At 39.3% G+C, this 26162-nt stretch overlaps 1 protein-coding gene across 2 annotated transcripts in view; it reads left to right on the top strand.

Moving 5' to 3' along the window:
- Window positions 1-26162, top strand: part of LOC144036631 (homeobox protein PKNOX2-like) — a 120465-nt gene that overhangs the window by 71444 nt on the left and 22859 nt on the right. The gene's annotated exons all lie outside the window — the stretch shown is intronic.

Below are 26162 nucleotides of genomic sequence, written 5' to 3'. Positions count from 1 at the left end.
CAATTTTATATACTGTATTAAAAAAAAAAAATCTATACTATTAGTTGGTCACACGTGTGTGTTATTTTTGACAAAATATTCACCAATAAGATAACTATAATAAGTAATAAAAGAAAATAATGATTCCTACACTAATAATAAAAGATGTAAAACTGAAAACTATTGTTAAATTTGGACACATTTTCTTATTCAATGCATTTGCTTTATAATCATGACTGGTTACTTTGTAGATTCTCACTGAAGGCATCAAAACTATGTATGAACTGATGTGGAGTTATGTACTTTCCAAAAAAAAAAAAGGTGAAATAACTGAAAACATGTTTTATATTATAGATTCTTCAAAATAGCCATCCTTTGCTCTGCTTACTTTTTTTTACAAACTCTTGACATTCTTACCTCTGGGAACTCTTTAAAGACTGTTGGAAAACCCTTTCAGGTGCTACCTTTTGAAGCTCATCGAGAGAATGCCGAGAATGTGCAAAAAAAGTAATCAGAGAAAAGGGTGTCTTTTTATTTATGTATTTATTTTATTATTTTTACCTTTGTGAAGTCCGTAACTCAACATTTGTTAGTTATTTGTCATAGTTGTCGTGGTAGTTTTGATGCCTTAAGTGAGAATCTACAATGTACATAGTCATGAAAATAAAGCCAAGTGTTGAATGAGAAGGTGTGTATAAACGTTTGGCCTCTACTGTATGTTAAGTGCTGATTTAATCACATTTATTTATGAAATGTGTAAGGCTATTTGTATTTTCAACTCTGTGTCTAAACTATATGGACAGCCTGTAGAATACACAATAAAATTAATTAAAATAACTTAATACATTAATAAAATGAAAGAAAAATATCTAGTGCCCATTAAAAAGTTCCACTCAAACTACAGTATGTGGTTGTAGTGCAAGGAATTAAATGACATTCGATAAAACAGTGTGTGCTTTAAATATGTTTAGGAGTACAGTACCAGTTTATCTGGAGTGGTGTCGCTGTTTGAACACCAGGTGGCACACTGGGTGCTACCCACGTAATGATGTACTTCACTGAGACAGCCGAAGAAGAAAGTCATCGATGATGAATGAATTTTGACTGATTAAATATTAATGGAAGAATGATTACTGAGAATACTGTACAGTACAGATAATCCAACCCAGTGTTCACTACAAGCACAGATAGCAACTCCCTCCCAATTTAAGACAATTTTCGGCGACCAAAGGCTTTTATCTGCCCTGATTGGTCAACGCAGTTTCATGCTATGCTAATGGTCACAATGAACGCAAGCTAATAGCACACTCAAATGGGAAAAGCGAAAGTATGGAAGAGGTCTCGTGATACTCGTCGCAAAATGTATTTGAGCAGTGTACGCTAACGGTGCCGTCTTCTTTGATTCAGTCTCCAAATGAACGTCGTTTTATAGCGCGTGCTGTCACGCGTCTGTGTGCACTCTTCTAATCACAATAATTTTCAGGTAGCCATCCAGGCGAATGGTACCGTAAATTGAGTTTGCCCGAGGTGGTTTTTAGTCGCCATTGGGGAGCTAAAACGCTGAAATGCTAAAGCTCAACCCTGCGACTATACGGCCAGTGTTGGGAACTTTACTTTAAAAAAGTAATTAGTGATAGTCACTCATTACTTGCTTAAAAAAATAACTGAGTTAGTAATTGAATTACTTCATAATAAAAGTAACTCGTTAACAGGCAAAGTAACTATTTTCAAGTTTCATGTCAAATTATTTGGATTTTTTTTTACATTTTTTAAATATTATTATATACAAGGTATTCAAATTATCTCCAGGCTTTATAGGGTGTTTTCATTTATTTTTGTGAATATTTATGTCACACAAATGCCTCACTCCATAATGACATATCATATAATAATAATAATAATAATAAATGGTTTAATTTAATATATATATATATATATATATATATATATATATATATATATATATAATATATTATATTATTTATTAAATTTGGAGTGGTGATGCATGTTCACCACTGCCAATTGCTACAGCAATCAGAATAATAATAAAAATAAAATAAATACTGGATTTATGGTGATTTGTGTCAGTCCTAGCCAGCCCCTCCAGGATTTCACAGGCTTTTTTTATGATCGTTGCGGACTAAAATAATCAATAATATATAAAAGAAATTGCCAATGCTATTAAATATACAGTGCTTAATGCTATCATGGCCAAAATCATTGCCAGAACTACTACTCCATTTCCTGCTCAAAATCATCAGCTTCCACTTGATCCTTCTGAAAAACCCTTTGTACACTTAATTAAGAGAGTATGGTGTTATAACATCAGTTGATAATTTTATACATATATAGAAATGTTTATTGATTTATGTTTGCATCATCACTGCACACCGTTCTCACTTTAATTAGTTCAATGCTCCCGACAGACCTCAACTCCATCGCCTCTTCAGTGGGATTTGCCGAGACTGGATATTTCTTTCAACACTGTTCACGTGTTTAGCACTTGTGAAATAAGAGAAATACAATTGTTGGCGCTATTAATTACACCAGGCACTACACTAGTTGCTAATCGCTATGACCTGTATGGTGGTTATGGTGTTTGCGGAGTCGCAAGAATTGTCAACAAATCCCTCCACATAGCGGCCGTTTTTTTTCTGCAAATCTCTACTGTTATTTTGATTAATGTCACTTTTGTCAAAGTTGTCTTTGCTAAAATGGAGAAAAGAAGACCCGTCCAGAAGGAAGACACGTCCGTCACGTCGTGACACGCTTCCCGCAGCACCTCAAAAATAAAAGTCACTACACATTTCAGCTGTCAAGACACTTTTATTGTGATGAGGTCCGACTTCAACGGTGCCTGTAACTGTGCGCAAATTACATTTTCAGAGCCAGTCACCCCTCGTCTTGTAAGCTTACTTCGAGCCTTGAAACTAATAAATGAATTGTAACGCAACGCAACGCATTTCACATACAATAACGATAACGGTGTTTCAAATATGGAGAGAATAATTAGTTATATTAGTTTGTTTATGAAAAAAAATCAGAGTTACCTAACGCTGTTAGTTTAAACGCCGTTATTCCCAACACTGTACACTTAAAAGTCTTAAATGTTATCAAAAATCGTCGGTGCGCCTAATAGTGAGGTGCGCCTTTTGTGTGCAGTTGAGTTCCAAAATCTGTAAATGTTGTGTGACTTCGGTAAGGGCTCCGCTTGACTATCTGTGTGGGAGCATTTCTGCCGAGAGACAGTCAAGCAAAGCAGTGCCGACATATTGCTTGTATACAGGAAATCTGGCGCTGGTTAAGGATTAGCAGGCATGAGAACCCGAAAGACTCAACTGAATGATGATGTGAGTCTTTTGGTTTCTCATGCCTGCCAGTCTTCAACCAGGGCCAGGTTTACTTTATATAAGATACAGAATAGCCGCATTTCCACCGCAGGAACTTCGGGTTAAATTTACTGCAGGAGTTTTCCCAACCGGGCCACATTTACAGGAAGTTACGGGGACGAGCAGAGGTCCTACTCGAGGGTAGATCCTGGGCCGGCCCGATAAACTCCCGATCGGGCTTTCGTGCTGATTGGCTAAAAATTATTTAGTATAAAAAATGATCTTACCTTCATGCGCGACGATGATGCCTTCTCGGTTTAAGTCTCTTCCACCAAAACAATTCTCTTAATAATCCTTTGCCTATTTTCGTACTCTGCAGTGGAGACACAGCCACAAGCGGGCCGGCTGAGAGGACGGTTCCTGTGAAAGTCCCTACCCCCCTCTCCATACCCGAATGTCCTGCGGTGAAAACGCGGCTTAGGATGTCATGGTGCTCACTGCTTTCACTTTATGGAACTGCTAGAGCGAATTACGCCGCAATTTGTGAATGGATTGTGCGTGCTTGGGCTAAACATGTCTGCTTGCACTAATGTTGGAGCTTTGCAAAAGCCGGCATCATTTTGGACTCTGACAATACTACAATGACGAGAGGGAACCTGGCGTATTTGATGGAGAACTAGCCCAGATGTTCGTTTCAGATACAGAAGATGAGGACTTTAAGGGATTTGTAGATGAGGATTGATCAAAAGTAATGAGTACATTGTTAAATGCTTCAAATACAACTGAACTCATTGTTTACATTGATAAATACTTCAATAGAGTAAAAAAAAACTCAGATTTGTTCCACTGCCTTTTAAAAAACGTTTTTAGTGTGAAAGCATCCTACCATATGTTTTGAGCTAGCGTATGTTTCCCCGTGCCTGCGACCAATAGTGCGGTGCACCTTATGTGTGTGTTAAATGCAGAAATATAACCCGTAACTGAGACTGCGCCTTTTAATATGGTGCGCCTTATGGTCATGAAAATACTGTAAATAAAAACTAGGTAGTTTAGAAAACTAATATAGAAAAACATTAAATAGTTTTCCCCATGTCAGTCACAGACTACACAAAGATTTGTACTTAGAAAACATTTTAGGATGTGAAAAGTTGTAACGTTTCCATTTTAATTGCTTTTAAAGGTCTTTAAGGTATAATCTTGCAAATTTTCTTAGTCTTGGACATTCTGCGGTCAAAATGAAACAAGCATAAACAATTACATTCCAAGGGGAAATAAGCGAAGTGTGCATCTCGGCGGTGAATTATGTGTACAATGAAAATAATTGGACTAAACTAAAAAAAATGCTGTAATTTGTTATGCTTGCCAGCTTTAAGGTGTACAATTATGCAAACACTTTCAACACTCTAATCTCTGCCATAAAAATGACGGCTATTTTGGTAGCTACACCTTTTTTTTTACTTGATTTTCACACATGCGCAAACGTAATACACACTTCACCTATTGGCTGGCAACCAGTTTAGGGTGTACCCTGCCTACTGCCCAAAGATAGCTGAGAGCACCCCCGCGATCCGTGTGAGGAATAAGAGGCTAAAACAATGGATGCAGGGATGAATGAATGGATGGATGGATGGATGGGCGGAAGGACGGATGGACAGTTGGATGGATGGATGGGGAAAAACACCAGGGATAATCACCTTTGTGACAAACAATGTAACAAATGAAATGGGATGCAAACCCCAAAATGGTGGCTGGCCAGTAGAGGGCACAAGGTTGCTGCCCCAACACTCACAAAAAATACCAGAAAAAAATTTAATCACTGAAATAATAAAATGCTAATTTTTCCAGATGTATTTATACCCATTTTTGAATGAGGAGGATTAATAATATATAGGTCATTTTATATAATAAAAAATATTCAAATTTAGGCTTTAGCCTGTTATGCCGCCTGGTTTTATGTGAGTAAATGTCTCTCATGCCGAAACAGCCTTGCCGGAAGTCCCATTTTCAAAAAGTTATTGCTATTTTTTAAACATTTAAACCATAATAGTAAAGTCCATAAGGAGATGAATTTCATGGCGGTATATTCAAATGTTATGTTACAGCAAGATTTCTTAAACTTGTGTGGGAGAAATCAAGCACTGACAACTTTCAGGTATAATGGTCAAGACAAAAGTGCATAACAGTAAAGACATAAAAAGCTTTATATCAATCATGTGAGTTGCACAATTTCCTTATTAATAAATACATTCCTGGTCTATTGTGCTATAAAAATGCCGAATGGCGTCTTCAAGTATTGCCATAATTTAGAAAGCCCTCCGAACCATCTCAGGTTTCATATTCTTCCTTTGAGAAAGAAAGCAAAAAAAGGCATTTATGGAAATGACTGCAGTGAACACAGCTAATCTGTAGTGTGCGCAAGCGGTCCATTAAGGTGGCATATGAATGAAAACTGTCACTGATTGTCACCAAAATTTATGGGTACATGTGCTAATGATAAATAATAAATATATCTATGCTAAGTGCAATTTCTGCAGAAATTACATGGGAATGCTGAAGGCTGAATGCTAATAGCTGATTGCTAAGATGAATTCTTATGAATTAAATTAAAAGATAAATTGTGAAAATTATGAAGTATTAATTGTAGCTGAAAGATAAATGAAAAAAAGAGCGCTTTAACCCGGGAGGCGTCAAGTTTTGAAGCAAGTTGAAATTTATAAGGAAAAGTGTTATCTGAAAGTCCCCCTCATTCTTTTGGATGGAAAAGTGGAGCTAATATCCAATTGAAAAATGCAGAACAAAACAAAACAAAATCACTCTATAGCGCCACCTAGGCATGCAGTACCCTCTATTCATTTAGATGGAAAAATGGAACTAATGATATCCAATTGGAAAATGCACCCCCCAAAAAAATCACTGAATAGTGCCACCTAGGCATGCAGTACCGTTCAGCATTCCCATAATAAATAAATATTAGAACGAAACTCGCAGTATTTTTTTAATGATTATTATTCTCGTCGTGCAGACACAAAACATTACGTCACTTTATGTCCAAAAAACAAGACTGATTGTCACCCAAATTTTTGATGAAATGTGTAGACGTGGGATAATCATAGTCTGAAAATATTAGAACGAAACGAGCAATATTTTGGATAATATTCAAAAATGTTATTATGCAAATAAATGCAGGTTTCCGGCGTAATTATTATCCAAAATATTTTTTGTTTCATTCTAACATGTCACAACATGTGCTCATAATTGTCATGTTTTTTGGACATACAAGAAATATTTTTGTGTGTCTACGAGGCGGAGGAGCCAATTATGACGTGAGCTTTGTTCTAATATTTTATCTAATCTAATATTGTCTACACGTGTATTCATTTAGAATTTTTTTTTTTATATATACATAAAAAAAAAAAAAATTGTTTTGTTTGTTTTTTCAGAGCACAATAGACCAGGAAATAAGTCCAAAATGAACAGGGCCGTGTTGCCTGCGCGCAACACATCACAGCGATGACGTGCACTGGACAAAAATGTCCAATAATTACATCTTATAATAAAAAGGCAAAGAAAAATAATCATTTTCATCTGTTGCGTGGGACAAATTTCAGGTTAATTCACTCGTCTCAATTGTCGCAAAGATGTCGTAGAAATGTCGCAAAATGATTGCGGCGACAACCTCACAGTTCTCGTTCTCAACTCAGTGGGAAACGACCTTAGCCAATAGGAGAAAAATCCTATAAATCACAAATCTGAATGAGCATCTTCAGAAAAACATGTTGCAAATCATGAAACTTAGTTTATATATATATATATATATATATATATATATATATATATATATATATATATATATATATATATATAAATTATTTTATTAAGGTTGAAAAGCTCCTTAGTGCTACTTTAAAGCATTAATTTATTAATCTTAAAAAAATATATTGCATTAATTATGTATTAACGCAGATTAATCACACTATTAATTTGGGCCGCACATTATCCTTTAGCTTGACAGTGGATGGTTACATTAAAGGTAGCACAGGTTGTGTTGAGCAATAATTATAACTACATGCATTAAAGTAAAGCATTTAATAAACGTTTGCGTATGACATTCAGATTATTTGTTCTAGTCAAAATATTGGGTTAATATTTTTTTTTTTTAAATTGTATAAGTAATTAATTTATTAGAAAAATCAACATGTGGATCAAACATGTGGAAGACATCCTCATGACATTAAATGTCAAAATTAATTAACGCATAACAGGTGCTCTTCAAATTTGGCAGAAAAAAATTGTTGATAAAAAGCCTTTTCAATGAAGTTATTAATTTTGATTAATCTAAATTCTAAGGTGTGATTAATCAGATTTTTTTTATTATTATTGTTTGACAGCTCCAATAGGCCTACATCCACAGCCCCCAAAATGATTTTTGTACTGTGCCATTTTTAAACATTCAAGATTTCAGTCATTTCAGTTAAAGGCAACTTGAGAAACTTGAGGATTTTAGAATGTGGTAGATCAGGAACAGACTTAACTTCTTACCTAAAACGAAAAAGAAAAAAAGAAACGTACTTTTCTCTAGAATATTGATGCAACCTGATCAGCTTCTATTATGTATTTTTGAAATAGATTATTAAAAATTCAGATTTGTATCCGGCTGAATAATCATCTGGTTTAGACAATGCAGAATTTTTATTTATTTTTAATTTGTTGCCAAATGAGAAGCAAGGTGCCTTATGTCTGTTGCTGTATGTTTCTGTAATGATGACACTGCAGACTGTATTGGGTCGTCTGTTGGCCCGGGTCCCACCCGAGGCTACCCGCCGGCACAGGCTAAGTAGGTGCGAGCCCCTGCACTCAGGCCTGAGGCAAGCTGCTGTAAAATCCTTTGCAACTCCTCCGAGATACAAGGCTTGCTTTGATGTGAGCAGCCATCTTTGGAGCAGTTTTTCTTGGTTGGAGGCTCTGGTCTAATCATTCCCTTCTTAGTGTTCTCATGCTTTTTTTGGGTGGCCTTCAGTTGCCTCTTCCTTCCGTAACCACATACAAATTAAAGTACTCAGGTTCAGATTCAGGTAGCCTCACAGTATATGTATAGCACATGGGCAGTGTTGGGAAAGTTTATTTTCTACACAAACTAGTTTAAAGTTCAGGTCATAAATTTTAAATTGAACTATCCACAGTTTGGTTCATAGTTCATAATTCAAAATGTGGAACTGTTCAACAAGTTATTTCCTCATTGTTTCTACCTATGCAAATTTCACTATATTCTCAAAAACATGAGGAAAACCTTGTTGCGTGAATGCTCATTTTTTAGAATGAGGAATTAAAGCAACATAAATGTAGTCATCCACAAATACAATCTGAGGTAGAAAGGTAGAAACTTGACTGCACCAGGAAATTCTCTCTCTCTCTCTCTCTCTCTCTCTCTCTCTCTCTCTCTCTCTCTCTCTCTCTTTGTCTGTCTCTGTCTCTCTCTATCCCTCCCTCTTCCTCCCTTTCTCTTCCTCTCTCCTCCCTCTCTTTCGCTCTCTCTCTGTCTGTATCTCACTCTCTCCCTCCCTCTCTCTCCCTTGCTTCCTCCCCCTCTCTCTTTCTCTCTATCCCCCTCATTCTTTACCTCTTTCTCTTTCTGTCCCTCTCTCGCTCTCTCCCTCTCTTTCTCCCTCTTTGTCCCTCTCTTTCTCCCTCTCTCTCTCCCCTCTCTCCCTCATTCTCTACTTCTCTCTCACTCTCCCTCTTTCTCTCCCTCCCTCTTTCCCTCCCTCCCCCTCTCTCTCTTTTTCTCTCCCTCTCTTTTCTCTCTCTCTCTCCCTCATTCTCTCTCTCTGTCTCTCACCCTCCCTCACTCCCTTTCTCCTCCCTCTCTTTCTATCGCTCACTTCCTCCCTCTCTCTCCCCCTCGTTTCCTCCCCCTTTCTCTTTCCCTTTCTCCCCCTCATTCTTTACCTCTCTCTCTCTATGTCCCTCTCTTTCTCCCTCCCTTTCTCCCTCTTTCTTTCTCTCCCTCATTCTGTACCTCTCTCTCTCTCACTCTCTTTCTCTCTCTTTCCCTCCCTGCCTCTCTCTCTCTCTTTCTCCCTCTTTCCCTCCCTCACTTTCTCTTTCTTTCTCAACCCCCCTCCCCCCCTCTCTCTTCCTTCTCTTTGCCTTCTCTTTCTTTGTCGCCCTCTGCCTAGAAAATACATTACTGTAATGTTGAAAGCCCTGTAGTTTTTCATTAGCAGCTTGATTGGAGTGCCTGCAACAGCTGTGATCTGTATATCCAGTCTTTAGTGCATTATACACATTAGTTAATTCAAAATGGCTTTTCACATGCATACAAAGTGGAAGAAGATTGAGGCATATAGCGTTTGCAGATGTAGCACTTGTACAATAAATGCTATATGAACTATGGTGGACTACATGACCAAACACATAATTCAACTGCTGTTGGAACCTTTATTAGCTTTACTAGGGGGCTCAAACTAATTTGTGGCCATTTGTGCCTCTGCAGGATGATATTTTGGTATCAAAGTTTAATGTTAGTGCAGCCCCCACCTATTTGGCCATGTCATTGTCCTGGGTGTTTTGTGTTTGTTTACTTGTTTGTTTTTTAAATCACTTATGGGCTACCATAGCTCAGGCTCATGACAGCTTTTGGCAAAATGTAATTCTGTAGTGACACAAAGTGGAAGTTGAAGAAATATCCTGTCTCCCAGTCCCAATCATGTCTTTTTCAAAACCTGCCATGCAGAAAAAAAGTCGACGATGAGAACAGCCAATTTCCAGAAAAAAAAATGGACACGGATGGCCTTATTTTCATGCTCACCAAAAGTCAAAGCACAAACAAACTGTGGGTGGAGTTTTCTTTCTTTTGGTATTTTTCAAGGCTAGTGCAGGTAGAAGAGGACATTTGTGCTATTGTGGGAGGGAATGCAGCTGATACACAGCCAATCAAAGCGGCTCCCTTCAATAATCTATTAAAATTGAGTGCAGCGAGTAGATAACGGCAATATTGCAGTTAAAATTGCCACAATATCGTCTTCGTCATGTCACGATATTCAAAGCAGCACATCTGTTAAAATGGAAGGTTGTATTCCATTTGTTCAGTTTTAGCACCATCTGGTGGTTAGTTTATTAGTGCAGTTTAATTGTTATCACTCCACTGAATTATCATCATACCAGCAAATGTTTATCAACTTCTCAGCTTTTTTAAATATATATATATTTATATATATATATCGTGAGATTCATATGGTGATATGTATTGTATTGTGATGTTTGGATATCATTAAATTCCTAGCAGCGAGAGGCGCACGCTCTAAATGAAGAAAGGACTCACAAGAGTTCATGCAGGAGATTGAGACACATAAAATGACTTTCCAGTAAAGGCTAATTTCAAAAAGACAATCCCGAGCCACATTATGCACGTTGTAGAACAGCGTGGCTTTGTGGTAAAAGAGTCTGAGTACTAGGCTGGCCTGCCAGCAGTCCAGACCTGCCTGCCATTGAAAATGAGTGATGCATTCTGAAACGCAAAATAGATTACCAAATATTGTATAATGTAGGTTGAAAATGATTTGCAAATTATTGTATTCTCTTTGATGAATACAGAACTCAGTGCGTGTTCTGACGATCATCAGAGGGCGGGAGCACAATACACCAATTTTAAAATCACTGCATTGACTTCAACACTTTGTAAATGTCTTAAGGATCTTGGACCCTCTTATATCTTTAAACTCATTTTACTGATGAACCGTCACAAGCTCTGAAGTCCTCTTTTTCCGGCCTTCCAGTCATTCCAAAAGTCAGGACACACACGGCGAAGCATCGTCGTCTATCTTTTATGGCCCCCATATTTGGAACAGCTTGCCGGACAACCTCCACACAGAATGCTTTTAAAAAATATATATATATATATATTTTTTATCCCAGGCTCAAGTCCCACCTTTTATTTTAGCTTTAGCTAATATTTCATATTTGTATTTTTTGGGTCTTTTATGACCATTTATTTTTACACTGCTCTTATACCGTTCCGTCTTCAATTCCACTTATCCGGGGTCGGGTCGCGGGGGCAGCAGCTTTAGCAGGGAAGCCCAGCCTTCCCTCTCCCCAGCCAGCTCTTCCGACGGGATCCCAAGGCGTTCCCAGGCCAGCCGAGAGACGTAGTCTCTCCAGCGTGTCCTGGGTCGTCCCCAGGGCCTCCCGCCGGTAGGACATGCCCGGAACACCTCCCCATCCGTACCAGATGCCCGAGCCACCTCAACTGGTTCCTCTCAACATGGAGGAGTAGCGGCTCGACACTAAGTCCCTCCTGGATGACCGAGCTTCTCACCCTATCTCTAAGGGAGAGCCCGGCTACCCTGGGGAGGAAACTTATTTCGGCCGCTTGTATCCGGGATCTTGTTCTTTCGGTCACGACCCACAGCTCGTGACCATAGGTGAGGGCAGGAACGTAGATCAACCGATAAATCGAGAGCTTTGCCTTTCGGCTCAGCCCCTTCATCACCACAACGGACCGATACAGCGTCCGCATCACTGCAGACGCTGCACCGATCCGCCTGTCGATCTCCCGCTCTAACCTGCCCTCACTCGTGAACAAGACCCCAAGATACTTGAACTCCTCCACTTGGGGCAGGATCTCATCCCCGACCCGGAGAGGGCACTCCACCCTTTTCCGACTGAGGACCATGGTCTCGGATTTGGAGGTGCTGATCCTCATCCCAACCGCTTCACACTCGGCTGCGAACCGCTCCAGTGAGAGCTGGAGATCACGGCTTGAAGAAGCCAACAGCACCACATCATCTGCAAAAAGCAGAGATACAATGTTGAGGCTACCAAACCGGACCCCCTCAACGCTTCGGCTACGCCTAGAAATTCTGTCCATAAAAGTTATGAACAGAATCGGTGACAAAGGGCAACCGTGGCGGAGTACAACCCTCACAGGAAACAAATTCGACTTACTGCCGGCAATGCGGACCAAACTCTGACATCAGTCGTACAGGGACCGAATAGCCCGTATCGGGGCCCGGTACCCCATACTCCCGAAGCACCCCCCACAGGACTCCCCGAGGGACACGGTCAAACGCCTTCTCCAAGTCCACAAAGCACACATGAACTGGTTGGGCGAACTCCCATGCACCCTCAAGGGCCCTGCTGAGGGTGTAGAGCTGGTCCACTGTTCCACGGCCAGGACGAAAACCACACTGCTCCTCCTGAATCCGAGATTCGACTTCCCGACGCACCCTCCTCTCCAGCACCCCTGAATAGACCTTACCTGGGAGGCTGAGGAGTGTGATCCCTCTAAAGTTGGAACACACCCTCCGGTCCCCCTTCTTAAAAAGGGGAACCACCACACCGGTCTGCCAATCCAGAGGCACTGTGCCCGATGTCCACGCGATGCTGCAGAGACGTGTCAACCACGACAGCCCCACAACATCCAGAGCCTTTAGGAACTTCGGGCAGATCTCATCCACCCCCGAGGCCCAGCCACCAAGAAGCTCTGCTCTTATACATCTATTATTATTTTTTCCTAATCATTTTAGTTGATTGATTGATTGATTGTTTGTTTGTTTGTTTGTTTTTTTGTTTGTCCCGGGCTTTGCTTTGCGGACGATTTTTTTATTTGGGCAAAATTGTTGGTCTTATTTCTTTTCCACTCATCCTGGATGCATTGTTTCTCGAATAACCCAAAAAGGCAATGCCTATGGGAGGTAAACCCTATATTAATCAAATATGAATCACACAACTAATTTAATGTGAATTTAATTGAAAGAGATGTTTTTTTTGTTTTGTTTTTCTAACAAAAAAATAATGGATGCTTGCCAACCTTTTGATGGCCTTGGTAAAAATAAATAATAAATAATAAATGTCAATAAAAATCTTAATAATGCAGGCCTATTTCTTTTATATTTCACTAACTGACCATGGCGATATCTCAGATTAACATAAATATAAACTGAATATTGTAACTGGTTTCTGTGGAAACTATCCCTTTAATACAGTCCATTTGAAAGTAGTTGCATTGTATTGCATTGTATAGTGATGTAATTAAGATGGGTGACAATATGGCGCCCACTCAAGTCACTGTCAAGGCTTTGTTTTCTACGGCTTTGGAGCTCGCTGCCCAGCCACAGGCTAAGGATCACGCACGCACCAAATCCACGACATGTCACGTTACAATGCTGTGTTGCGATACGTCATAAGGCCCATTCCATACTACAAGCTTGAGGAAATATTTGAATGAAAATGAGAATGTAGGACTTGCAAAATTTGCAGGTGTATTCTTAGACATAAAAATAAGCATAATATAAGCACAAATAGAATAGAAATGTTAAAACTAAGCATTTTTGGAGCCTGGCTACGATGTGCCGTCAATGCCTTCCTATGGACCAAAAATATGTGCAAGGCTACCAGTAATTACAACATCTGCATTCGGCATAATGTTAAATTGTATATTTAGTAATTTGTTTTTATTTGCTTCAATGCTGTTCTGTGAAAATGTCTTCATGTGAAACTGGTGACCGCTGCTGTGTTTGTAAAGTTGACAGGTAAACCCTTCGTTTTAGGCATTTTCATAAAACTACATACAATTACACTCGAAATAACTGTAGCCCTATTTCTACAACAAAGCGCTAACATTTACTTGGTATAATTATTTTTCCGAATCTGGGTCAATGAATACAGTATGTAAACAAACACAAAATATATGTATAATAACATTATTCTAACATTAATGGCAGATTGTTTTGCATTTTAACATCTCACTACACAATTAATCATCCAACCAACAAATGTTTCATGCATACACCTAATACATATTATGATTAACAACAGTATAATTTACTTACTAGATGTGCAAATAAATTATATATATATATATATGCATATTGTTACCTTACCATTAAATCAACTTGACTTGACAAAAAGATTGAGAAGCACTTTTTTTTTTACAGTGCTCTCTAATTATAACATGAAAACACAGAGCATGGAGGGATTTTTAAAAGGTTTAGAAAAGAGAAGAATGTCAAGAATCAAATCTCCACCATTTTTCTTTTACCCACAAGTTCTTGTCTCTTTCCACTAATTACTAGAATTCCAATTTTTATGAGGGTATGCGGATTCCTCTCTGCATCTCTTCCTCCTTTGTTTGATGCGCAGTAAATGTGTGATAGGGGAATTAGCCTAATGAGTTGTGGCGTTTACTATAAAGATCCTTCTGGAGCCTCTGCATCCCATTAAAAGAAGATGGTCTTTTATTTCTCAGGTTGCAGATGTAGCATGTGAGTGACGAAGGATGGTTTGGCGTACAAATGCAGATATGCTGTTAATTGATAGAAGCATTGCTATTGTCCTTTCCTCAACTGAAATATTTTTGTGATTCTTGGAAATACATCGAAAGGAAAATACATACAGTTTTAAAGCTACACTTTTATGCGTCTGTTTGTTCATGGTCTTCGCAGTAGTAGTGTTGGTTGTGTTAAGTCATCTTTAGTGCTGTTACTGGATTTATTTTTTGTAAGGTCGTAGTTTAGGGCTTCCTTCTTTAATTTAGATAATATTTCTTCAGAACTTAGCTGCTTGTGTGCTGACAAAGACCAGAGGGTGGGAGCACATTACACCAGTGTAATGGTGTTGTGGATCTCACTCTGCTTCATCTATCCTTCCTTCCCTCCTTTAGTCTTTCCTCTGGTCTCTTGAGGTCTCCCTAATCTGTTGGAATTTTGATGTTTTCTGGGATTGGTGAAAGATTCAGTTTTTTTTTAGTTTGTGGGTGGTAGGTGGTGTATGGTTGGTGCTGGATTTGACTGTGTTTCATCTTTCTTTCCTTTGATCCTTCCTCTGGTCTCCTGACAACTTCACGACCTTGGCAGGACTCCGTTTAAGGTGAAGGGTCTGGGATTTATAATAGGTTTCAGGTTAACAGGTTTAAAAAAATTAAATTAAATTAAATTAAAAAAAAGAGCGCGATGATGACATGTTGACTTGGGAAGGCTGCCTGAAGAATAACACCGAGCTCTCAAAAAACTAAAATATTATTACACCGGTGTAAAAACCATGGCTTTGGCTGACCGTGTGTTTCAGGATCGGTTTTAAGGTTATTTTACAAGTCTTTATGTGTCTTAATGGTCTGGGGCCCATTATATTGATCTGATTTCCTTTCATCATATCAAAGCTTGGAGGTTCTAGGATGCTCGCCTCTGGAACAGCCTGCCAGAGGCCATTAGGAATGTAGAGACTGTTGAATTGATGCTTTAAAAATGGAGGCCCAGACCATGTCTCCGATTTCCTTTTATCATATCAAAGCTTGGAGGTTCTAGGATGCTCGCCTCTGGAACAGCCTGCCAGAGGCCATTAGGAATGTAGAGACTGTTGAATTGATGCTTTAAAAATGGAGGCCCAGACCATGTCTCCGGTTTGTGAGCGCAAAGCTCTACCGGTGAGTTAACATTCTGGGCCGCAGACACAGCTTTTGACTTTATTTGAACAGCTAATCTACTTTTTTCTTTAAAAAAATATGTTTAAATATATATGACAATAATAAAATGCACACACAAACCCAGCCCTTTTTTCTCTACGTCCCTCGTGATCAACTTGCGAGCAATCCCTGGTTTACCAGTTGCGGCAATAACACTCTGACTCCCATTTGTCCCACAGTAACAAGCGGATATTTTCTTGAAGTTATCAAAAAAAGAAAGAAAAAAAGGACGGACAGGATGTAAAAAATTTACATGTTCGGGCAAAAGAAGATGTTTGGTCACTGGGTTGGTATTATATTCCTGGTGAGTATTTATTGCATATTTAATTTTCAATTAAATAGTTGTGTCCCGTTTTTTTATTTTGAATATCTGTTCATCCTATAGGGTCCATCAGGGGAAAAAAGTACATTTCTATCTTTTTCCGTGTGCAGCAATTAGCATTAGAATATAGCTAGGTTTCATCATTATTAACAAACCTGTTGAAAACACTGTGAAAAAGAGCTTGTTGCAACATGGCCCTGGCTGATCTCAAACTCTGCTGCCACCTGCTGACCATTTTTTTGTAACAACTACCATTGCTTTAAGTGACCTCTTCATGTCAGAAGCTGTATCAAATCCTTCTGTACACTGTAGCATAAACAATATAACAAAACGTATAAATAGTTTTTGGGAGTGAAGGACAAAGTATTAAAAACGTATTTATACATATTTGGGTTTGAATAAGTTGTTTTCCTTAACTCGTTACTTGCACTGGTTATCCTTTTAATTTTGCATTAAGTCAGAATTCAAGGGTTTTTAAAGCTCTTGTAAATTCCTTTATTAAACATTTGTATGAGATGTCGCTATTTGATCATCCTTGCATTTGACATTTGTGCAGTCCGGTGGTGTACAAGTTTCTTGTGATTGTCTGCATCTGAGCTGCACCAAAAAAGTATTTTTATCTACTGTATATGTGTTGATGCAAGGCGTAAAACAGGCTTTGCTATGCCTCTTCTTTTCAGCAGGTCATTGTGTGCTGGTGTCCAGCTGCTGCTGACTAAAATAAACTATGACAGCTTAATTGCTTATATTAGTAGACTCTTTAGATACAAACACATTCCTATATGCATTTTCTCCCTCTTTGGCTTCTTACAAGAGAAATAGCCTACAATTGTGAGGATAAGCAGTTCAGATAATGGATGGATGGATGTTTTATTTTTTCTTCACAACATGCACAATTTAGCAATCTGTGTTATCTTTTTTTCTGGCATAATAGTTGCCTCCAGTGAACATAAAAGAACATGTTTTGCACTTCACAGCTGCCACTGAATGCCCTCTGGCAGGGCTGTGAGGGTATGTTTATATATAGTACACTGTGTATGTAATTTTTACTATGTATAGAAAGAATAAGTGTTTATCTCTATTTGTCATCATAGTTTGTCTTGATTCACCGAACAACTATTGCCCTGTGTATGCTTTAAAACATTGTCATTGTAAGTATAAGTCATAATTTCTTGGACAGTTTATGCTGAAAACCAGCTAGTGTAGTGCTAGATACTGACGGTGGCTTAAGGTCTGAAAACAAAAAACCAAGACCAGTCAAGAAAATGAGAAGGGCAGACTCATTTGCTCCCAAAAACGTATAAATACGTTCTGTTTTAAATATTACCAGTGTCCCAAAAACACATTTATACGTTTTTTTTAATGTTTTTTTTTATGCTAGAGCATACAGAAGGCTTTTATGCAGGCTCTGAACTGAAGAGAACGCTTAAAGCAATGGTAGTTCTTCCTAAAAATGTATAAACACGTTCTATTTTAAATGTTATCATTGTCCACAAAGACGTATTTATACGTTTATTGTAGCAATGGTTGTTGTTACAAAAAGCGGCCAGCAGGTGGCAGCAGAGTATAAGAGATCAACCAGGGTCATGTTGCAAAAAGCTGTTTCCCCACAGTTTTAAACAGATTTGTGAATAATAATGAAACTTAGCTATATCCTAATGCTAATTTCCTGAACCTTTTAGTAGGTTCCATGTTTTTAAAGCAATAGAACACAATATTCTGTAGCCCTTGCAATATTAGTCAAAATCCAGTAAAATAGCCGTGAGCGAAGGGGGATGGTTCAGTGAAAATGGCTGGGAGTGAATGAGTTATTCAGAAAAACAGAAATACATGGGTTTATTCAGAATGTGCCTAATTGTCCCTTTTCAGTGTTTGTGTGTGCATCGTATGCTTTTGTGTGTGTGCCAGCCCCTCACACACAATCTTACACAGGAATTATTTCAAGTGTCTACAATAGTTACCTGTAGGGAGCAATCACAGCAGGAACAAACTACCACAAACTGGGTTTTTAATATGTGAGGATATAGCAGGCTTGATTAGGCTGGAAACATTTGGGGGCAAGAGAGTGAGAGACCAACTTCCCCACTGTCACATAAACACATACCATTAAAATCCTACTGTCCCTCTCGCTGGACCCTCTTGGTAGCCTTGAATACGTTGTTTTGAGTTCAACCTGCTTTCATGCATTCTTGCAGTTGAGACGTTCTGCGCGCTCCCGCTAATGGGCGGGAGCGCGCGCTTGGGGGGCGCAAGGGTGAGGGTGAGATTGTTGGAACGCGGTCATCAGTGGCCGGAAACCACGCTGAAGTGTGAAACCCGGAAGTCAGAAGTCCATGGCATCTACCCCATTGATTGATTGATTGATTGATTGATTCAACATTAGCACATAAAGAAATTACAAATTAAAATGACAAGTCTGTCTTGGCAATTTTTAAACTAATAACAGTGGGGAACAATTTGAGACAAAATTATGTTAAGTAAAATTTTTATGCTGATTGAAACTAAAATTGGAATGCTGATTCCAAAATTGCATTAACTTTGCTTTAGCATGTCAAGTTTTTCTGCACAGCTTAACTCTTTTACTGCCAAAGACGTTAAATGACGTTCTGCAAAAACCTACGGAGGAGCGCCAAAGACGTTAAAAGACGTCCACCCATTTTTTTTTTTTTTTTTTTGAAACGGGTGCTGGGAAGGCTTGCGGAGCTCTCCTGAAAGTTTTAAGCAGGTCTCGTGAGCCTAATGACTATTTTTGGCCCCTAGAGGGCAGCGATGACTCTCTTTTGACAAGATCGGGTGGGCGTCAGTAGAGGCGGAGCTAGAGCGTTGAGCAGGAGATCAGAATGGAAAACAAAGGAAAAATGGCGGCCGGTCGCGAGGAGCTAACGCCAGAGCCGTTTTTTTCAAAGACCAAAAGCATCGCTAAAAGAGCACATTGTTGATGACGATGATCATTATCGATGATGAAGATGATGGTGACTCCGTGGTTGGAAAGCATTGACGCGGCAGTAGAAGACGTTAGATGGAGCTAGATGGAGGAGGGAACGGGCAATGGCGAGCGTTTGCAAGCAGCTCTACACTTACAAGACAAAAGGCATCGACCAACGCTAAAAGAGTACATTGATGACGATGATGATGAAGGTGAATCAGAGCTTGACGGTGAAATTGGAACCGCTGACGCGGCGGCTATGACGGTGTCGTAACGCGGAGCGCAACCGAGCACGCAGAGGCGGACGTTCGATCGGACGACGGAGAGTGCCCCGAGTCCAATGCATATTTATCGGAGGAAGTGTGTACAGTCTGCTACTTGCTTTTTATTCCCCGGAAAAAAAGGCCGTCAAGAAAGTGTAACGTTTGCACGCAAAACGGACCAATGTGAAAGTGAAAGTAAACTGTTGTGCGAGTCCTGGCGTCTCCTTGCACGCAGGAGAGCGTTACAAAAAGAAAAACTGTATTTGAAACATCCACATAATTGTAAGTAGTACCACAGTTGCACACATTTGTAAATAGTTTGCGAAATTGTTTTGTCAAATTGTTACACTGTTGAATGGAAATAAACGCATTTTGCAATCAAAAAACACTTTTTCATTGTTGGTGAAAGCGTTTTACAGAAGTAAAGCACTATTTAGGTGTTTGTGGCATCATTCATGGACAAAAAGAAGTGTACAATTCACTAGAGTGCATGAAATAACATCATTTCACAAAAAGCTCTTTTTCTCCGGTTTTTGTTTCAAAACAGAGAATTTCGGTGAAAGTAACCATTTTCTATTGTTGATTACTGAAGAACGGAATAAAGTAGAAACAAACTTTTTTTTCTGATGAAAGATGAGAGTCCAATCTTTCATTTGGTCGGATGTGTGTTTCCATAGTCCAAACACAACATTTTCTGTGGACCTTGAAAGATCACTCAAAATGCTTAAATCGGCTGGCACTGGCGACAACCCGTTTTTGAAAACGTCTGGCAGTCAAAGAGTTAAGCAAAGGTCAACTGAATAGCTGTAGAAAGACTGTAGTAAGAAGAGCTGACTATTATTAGACTCGACTACAGCTCCATGGCAACCTGTTTGAGCCGTCACAATAAAGATGGTGAGAGGTGTGTGCACCTGCCAATAGGTCAGTATTATCAATATCTGCAAATAGCTAGCATACAGTAGTAGGAATTATGAGGTAGTAGCCATATCCTTTGTATATATATTTTAATAGTGTTAGCTAAACATTGCAGTCATGTCTTTGTCAGACCTAATTCAGCAAAAAAATGTCTTCCCCATTGTAATATGGACTGATATCACTTTGACCGGGAAATCTTGCGCACCAAAGCAGTCTATATACAGCTATAAAGTGACTGCATCCATACATTACAGAGCCGTGAAATTATGAATGCCCCCCCCCTCCACCTTCACGCCCCCACCCCAATCCCCAGACAGCCTTACAGAAACATACCATGTTAGAATTGGGTCAGAAGATTATAAGGGAGCTGACTGACCCGAAATGCATAAAGATTTATAGCACCTTCTTCCATTTTGCCCTTACCATAGGTTTACCATATGCTACTTGAGCTGCCACATTCCTTTCCTTCATGTTTAAGTCATCTTATACCCTACTGACCTCTGATTCTCTGTTTTGGGCTTTTCCTTGATGACCCAGCACAGTGCAGCGCCAGAGGGTGGAAGATCGTGCTGACTCCACTCGCTGGCTGTCCTGTAAATCGCTGTTTTATGGCCCTTGTAATGATCCCCTAGCCAGCAATCTTCACTCTGTCGCAGTGCAGATAGAACCTGCTGCTTATGGCTGCCGACATGATGGGGGGTTGAAGGGCTCAGGATGGTTGGGAAAGGTATTGTAGGAGACTGGCAAACGCACATTGCATGAGGATGGCCATCCAGTGATGCACACAGTGCAGTTCTATTCTCGTTAATGAAAATGCATGCTTTTTCATACTCCAGCTACATTAATTGTGACTTCGTGTGTAAAGGTCATTGAAATTGTTGAAGTTTTATTTTTAAGTCATTCACTCCCAGCCATTTTCACTGAAGCAACCCCCTTTGCTCTCGGCTGTTTTACTGGATTCTAACTGATTTTGCAAGGCCAACAGAATATTGTGTTCTATTGCTATAAAAACATGGGACCTACCAAAAGAAAGATTAGAGTCATCAGGAAAGTTAAGTATATTTCTATCTGTTTCAGTTTTGCAGCAATTAGCATTAGAATATAGCTAAGTTTCATCATCATTCACAAATCTGTTGAAAACACTAGGGAAAACAGCTTTTTGCAAAATGGCCCTGGTTGATCTCTTATACTCTGCTGCCACCTGCTGGCCGTTTTTTGTAACTACCATTGCTTTAAGTGACCTCTTTAGGCAGCATCAAAGACTTATACTCTAGCATAAAAAAAAAACATTAAAAAAACGTATACATGCGTTTTTGAAATCATGGCAAAATTTAAGATAGAACGTGGTTGTACATTTTTGGTAGGAAATTAGTTAACTGGCTCCAAGGTTGTACGGTTGTATATCATTATAATGCTCAACTTTGCGCTCATGTACACCCAAGCTTGAATGCAGGGATATAAAGTGTGGCAACTTGGGCTCAACCCATTGAACACTGATATCAGTAACATTACGTTTTAATGAAAATGAAAGATGGCAAATTAAAGGGTGGGAGAGAGGTGAAAAAGAATTTAAGGATCACCACCAAGGATATATTGGTGAATGTGGCCTCTACCGCCCAACAGGCGTCCACGGTCGCGGACCAGGGCAGACACAACCTCTCCACAAATAGCAACTCGGCCTTTGCAAATGGTCATCTGAACAAAGTTGAATATTTTTGGTCTTATATTTTATGATCAGATGAAACAAATGACGTTTTATGGCCACAGTGATGTAACCTTTATTTGGCGATAAAAAGGGGGAAGCCTTCAACCCGAAAAACACCATCCACACCAGAGGTGTCAAATCCAGGTCCAGAAAGTAAAAACCCTGCCACAGTTTGGCTTTAGCCCCTAGCTAGCTGGTAAACGAGCACCACGGGAACTAGCTATGCGGCTAGCTAGCTAGAACCTGGGGCTTAACCCAAACTGGCATTTTTACTTTCCGGACCTGGATTTGCCACCTTTCATCCCCACTGTCAAACATGGTCTTAGGAACCTCATACTTTGTGGGTGTTTTTCAGCCCCTGGACCAGGGTCCCTAATCACAGTAAACAGCACCATGAAGAAAAAGAGAGATACTCGAGATTTCCCAAAACAACTTAGGGAAGTCTGTGGTGAAATTTGGTCTTGGGCACCAGTAGACAGTTTTGCATGACAAAATCCCAAAACACAAAGCAAAACTGATTAAGAAATGGTTCTCAGACAAAAATATTAACGTTTTGCAGTGACCCAGAAAGTTCAGACTTGAATTCAGTTGAGAATCTGTGGAGGGAACTGAAGATCAGGGTGATGACAAGAAAACCTTCCAACTGGAAAGAGATGGAGCTCATCGCTTAAGAGGAATGGACAATAATATCATAATATCAGGCTGTAATCGCCAATAAAGGCTTTTTTATTGACTTTTGAGAAGGGTATGACTAATTTTGGACATGCCGATTTTTGTTTTGATGTATATAAAAACTGGTGTGGTGGTGGGGAACTGTTGAACCATCATACAATTTTCATTGTCTTTATTTGACAATAAAGTTGTTGACTGTGTTTAAGACATAACATTAATAAGTTATCAATAAACGTATTTGTCACAGGCAACACCAAGTGGCAAATAATCTTCTAATTCACACAAAATTATTCAACCAAATTCCCCACTGCAGTAATAGGACGTCATTTAAATGAGAAAATATCGCAAGGAGCAATAATAAAATAACCAAACCTTGGCTGATGCCTCAGAAGATAAATTGTAAACGCAATAGGATCTTCAAAGTTGAGGCTGTTTCATCTGTTGAGAGGTCAAATTTCAAAAACATTGAAAGGATTTGTATCTTGGATGATGGCCTTGTCTGCTATTGGAATTGCCTTTTCAGTGATATTGTAGCAGGTCCTAAAAATGTGGGGTCTTTATATTATTCATAAGGTACTGGTTGCTATGGACAATAGAAAGATGCAAAACTAGGGATTTCAACCTGGCAACATTAAAATTGCTGAACTTTGTAAAGTTTAGAGGTACATCCATGTATTAGATAGCATTTTAAAGGGAACTAAGTGTAGAATTTGAATATAAGAATATCTCAATTTTGAGTTTTTGACACATGAGGATCCATTTGCCAGAGCCTGTCACTGGGTCGGGGTTGAGGGCAAGTGTTTGGATTCTCTTACTCTTGCTTAAGTACACTGCTTAACTCTTTGACTGCCAAAAACATTTAGTAACGTTTAGTAAAATCCGAAGGAGGGCTGCCAAAGACGTTAAAAGACGTTCACTATGTTTTTTTTTGTTTTTTTTTTGGAAACGGGTGGAGGAAAGCCTTGGCCAGCTGTGCTGAAAGTATCAAGCAGATCTAGTTAGTATAATGACTATTTTAGGGCACTAGATGGCAGCGATGACTCTCTTTGGACAAGATCGGGTAGGCATCAGTAGAAGACGTGAGGCGGAGCTAGAGTGTTGAGGGGAGAATGGCTGAGGAAGCGAAAATGGCGACCGGTTGCAAGCAGCTCACGCTTGAGCATTTTTTTCAAAGACAAAAAGCATCGACCAATGCTAAAGAGCACATTGATGACGACGATGATGATGATGGTGACTCCGAGGTTGACGCCGAAGTTGGAAGCGTTGACGCGGCGGCTATGATCACGTCGTAAAGCCTCACCGGCTAGCGATGCTAACGGCGGAAAACGCGGTGCACAACCGAGCACTTCTGCACAGGCGGATGTTCAATCGGACGATGAAGAGTACCCCGAGTCCAATGCATATTCATCGGAGGAGTGGCTACAGTCTGATCACAGAGAAGACACTGGTTCTGGACTACGATGCCACCATGAATGGAGTGGATACGATGGATCAGAACATCTCTTACCACCCGGTATAGGAACTGAAGGACATGAGGAAGCCAGACGTAACACCACGTTAATGTCACCGTATCATGATCCTGATAGTAGACTTGATGGCAACATGGCCAAAGACACACTGCAGTATATACTTGCTATTCCCCGGAAAAAAAGGACGGCAAGAAAGTGTAGCGTCTGCACGCGAAGGGGCAATCGCAGTGAAACTAATCTGTTGTGCAAATCCTGCTGCGTCCCCTTGCACGCAGGGGAGTGTTACACAAAAAGAAAAACTGTATTTGAAACATCCACACAATTGTAAATAGTACCACAGTTGCACACATTTGTAAATAGTTTGTCAAATTGTTTTGTCAAATTGTTACACTGTTGAATGTAAATAAACGGATTTTGCTATCAAAAAACACTTTTTCATTGTTGGTGGTAGTGTTTTACAGAAGTAAAGCACTGTTTAGGTGTTTGTGGCATCATTCATGGAAAAAAAAAAGTTGTCAAATTCACTAGAGTGCATGAAATAATATCGTTTCACAAAAAGTTTGATTTCTCCGTATTTTGGTCCAAAACAGAGCATTTGGGTGAAACTAACCATTTTCTATTGTTGATTACTGAAAAACGGAATAAGGTAAAAACTTTTTTTGGGATGAAAGATGAGAGTTCAATCTTTCATTTGGTAGTATGTGTGTTTCCATAGTCCAAACACAAAATTTTCTATGGACCTTGAAAGGTCAGTCAAAATGCTTAAATCGGCTGGCACCCACAGCATCCCTTTTCTGAAAACGTCTGGCAGTCAAAGAGTTAAGCATCCTTTAAAAAGTACAAATGAATTAAAAAAGACATACGTATTATGCTTTATTCTTTTTTTTACAGCTTAATATAGTGTCCAAGTGTCTTAACTTTCTTAAACGTTATCCAAAAAACAACCCCTACAGTGCCAGCCGATTTCGAGCATTTTCACTCATCTTTTAAGGCAAACAGAATATTGTGTGCTATGACTCCATAAATATAGTACCTAATGAAAGATTGTATTTCATTCTTTCATTATAAAAAGAAATAATGTTTTGACCTTATTCTGTTCTTTAGTAATCACCATTTAAAAATAGGTAAGTTGAGTTCCAGCAAGCAAAAATTGAAAAATTAAAGGAGAAAACAAGTGTTTTGTTAAAAGGTACAATTTCTGCACAACAGTGACTTTGACACAAATATTTTTTGTTTAGCGACGCTCTGTCAATTAGATTTAATGTGACAAACGCTTTGATCATGTATGTCATCCTTGAAAGCCTTTCTATTTCCTAAGATCCGCCATGTTTTCATGTAATTTGATACACGGGAGCCCATTGAAAAGAGATACAATACTGCCATCTGCTGGCCATATTGTTAGTGGGTGTTTTGGGATTTTCCAACCCCATTCACAAATCAACGCTGCACAAGAGGTTGCACTGCCCATTAATAAAAAAACGTTGTTGACGCTAATTTACATTATTGACAGTATACAGCGGGAGTGTCCTTAAGGTCAATTGACTTTTTGGCGGTAAAATAGTTTAAATATCTTATTCACAATGTGCTTTTGTCAAAAATGCCCTGTGGCTCACAATTCTATTTATTTATTTATTTATTTATTTTTGGCCTCGCTGAAAAGTAGCTTTTGTTTGTCGGTGTGGTCCAGCCTTATGCACATGAACAACTCAGCTTTGAGTGTGACAGTGTGGCTTACTTCGTGACTTTGTTGCCATTTAACGAGTGCTCAGACCCCTCTTTAAAAAAAAAGAAGAAAAAAGAGTGTGACAATGTGGCTTACTTAGTGACTTTGTTGTCATTTAACGAGTGCTCAGACCCCTCTTTAAAAAAAAAAATTAAAGACACAAATCTAGTAACCTGCTCTGTGATTGTTAGAGACTTTTATTGACTCAACCCCAGTAGCATTCTGAACTAAAGATATTCCCTCCTTTTAACGCAATTGTGATTGCGCGAAGCCGCACCTGATTCTCCCTGCCAAGCTGCCAACTGCCACTTGTCAAGTAAGGATGCATGTGTATGTCTCGCATGCAGAGGACACATTGCCAAACAAAAATATTGCCCATCGTCACAGTTTGGCAAAATTCAG

The sequence above is a fragment of the Vanacampus margaritifer genome, chromosome 16 (assembly GCF_051991255.1).
Source record: "Vanacampus margaritifer isolate UIUO_Vmar chromosome 16, RoL_Vmar_1.0, whole genome shotgun sequence".
Classification (NCBI taxonomy): domain Eukaryota; kingdom Metazoa; phylum Chordata; class Actinopteri; order Syngnathiformes; family Syngnathidae; genus Vanacampus; species Vanacampus margaritifer.
The sequence above is the reverse complement of the archived record's forward strand: the minus strand, read 5'-3'. Positions and strand labels throughout refer to the sequence as shown.